Consider the following 1881-nt stretch of genomic DNA (forward strand, 5'->3'; position numbering starts at 1 on the left):
TATTTTATAGGTTTAAGAATTGATTTAATCTTATGTTAACCATAAAATTAGGGGTTACATTTCTACTGTACTTACTTGTGAAAGTTTATCGTACTTGGCTTAAAGTTTACGTCTCGCGATAGCCCACACATAACACAATGAATCAACATTTTTTAATATTGAATTTTTATAAATGCAACTACCATAAAGCAATCACGACAATTCAAATTTAACCAATGAATTTGACTCACGGAGGCTTCTATCTTCATGATTCGACTGTAACAACGTACATTATAGATGTGCGGAATAATCTTTCACATGGTTCTTATTTTGCATATTACAATCCTGTACAACTTCCGTCCAGAAAACTTTCGACCAATAGAAAAATGATAGAAAAGGACAGAACAATCCTCTCTCGACTTGCTCTCTCTTTCTATCCCCAAAAAAACACTTACGTGTAAAAAACTACGCCAAGTACAGGATTGCTGTGAATTCCTCTAACAAAAAGTATTGATATCATATTATTGAGGCCAAGTACATAAGTCACTACATGTTTTCCTATTATATGATCTAGCACTGGCCCATCATTTTAATTATATTTTCAATATTTCCTATAACGTTTTCGCTACTTTTTTATGTTACTACTGCTTCCCGTATTTAATTATGACTTAATGGTGATTTAATAATTAATAAAACTTTAGACGATTCCTTATCGAGTACTACTTGGCGGGTCAGTGCATTTCTTGATATAAATTTGGTACAAAACCAGTACCAATTTCCTATAGAAAGCATATTAACAATAACTCGTCAAAAATAAACACGGTAAAAGCTTAATAACAAACATACAGCATTAGAATACTATTCTTTTGTGGGCTTGTTGCGTAGAGTTATCTAATTTAAATAGAGTTGTCTAATTTAAATTGATGTTGCTTGCAGAAACTTCGTAATGGTGTTCGAGCTTGCTATGTTTTGGGATGTCGTGAAGAATTGAATTTCGGTTTTGTGAGTAAGTATTAAGTTTATTGAAATATAGTGCGCTTATAATTTATATTTTTGATATCTAGTTTACAGGTAAGTGATGCAAATACCTGCAAAGACAGTTCGTTTATCAATAGGATTGTTTCATTTAAATTTACGTTGTTTGCAGAAGCTTCCTAATGGTTCGAGCATGTTGTGTTTTGGGATGCCCTTCCGGGGCTAATATGACGATTCCGTTTCCGAAAAATTTCTGACGAGAGAAGGGCGGCATGGTCATCAAAAATTGGCGATGATATATTAAAAAATACTGCATCAGAAAAGCACACAGGTATGACAGAAATATTTATTATAACCTCACTCGATTCATTGGCTCTCTTTATTCGATGCTTTGAGCTGTACGATTTTTCGTGTTATTTGTATAGTTAGCTCGACACGAGCTCGAGCAGGTGGTGTTGATAAAGCAAACGTAATAGACCAATCGTGAGCGAGGACGTCACAGCGTACTGCCTGGTGCTGCCACGCTTTACTTGGCGTCGCAATATAGTATAGTATTTCTTTGTTTCCTGACCATTCCAGACATTTCCGCAGCCTTCGTGAGGAATTGAATTTCGGTTTTGTGAGGAAGTATTAAGTTTATTGAAATATAGTGCGCTTATAATTTATATTTTTGATATCTAGTTTACAGGTAAGTGATGCAAATACCTGCAAAGACAGTTCGTTTATCAATAGGATTGTTTCATTTAAATTTACGTTGTTTGCAGAAGCTTCCTAATGGTTCGAGCATGTTGTGTTTTGGGATGCCCTTCCGGGGCTAATATGACGATTCAAGTTTCCGAAAAATTCTGACCAGAGAAGGACGGCATGGTCATCAAAAATTGGCGATGATATATTAAAAAATACTGCATCAGAAAAGCACACAGGTAT

The 1881-nt window shown here is 34.9% G+C and overlaps 1 long non-coding RNA gene across 2 annotated transcripts in view; it reads left to right on the forward strand.

Moving 5' to 3' along the window:
• Positions 1-1145: 1145 nt before the first annotated feature.
• The window catches only part of LOC107268616, a 2263-nt gene continuing 1527 nt past the window's right edge, over positions 1146-1881 (forward strand). Inside the window, exons 1-2 of one of the 2 annotated variants that reach the window (XR_001537899.2) lie at positions 1146-1285; positions 1719-1877. This is a non-coding gene — a long non-coding RNA (uncharacterized LOC107268616). Of the gene's footprint in view, positions 1286-1511; positions 1574-1718; positions 1878-1881 lie in introns of those variants that run through there. The other variant, XR_003059967.1, reaches the window with a different exon arrangement.

Source organism: Cephus cinctus, unplaced genomic scaffold (genome assembly GCF_000341935.2).
Source record: "Cephus cinctus unplaced genomic scaffold, Ccin1 Ccin1_scaffold0574, whole genome shotgun sequence".
NCBI lineage: Eukaryota > Metazoa > Arthropoda > Insecta > Hymenoptera > Cephidae > Cephus > Cephus cinctus.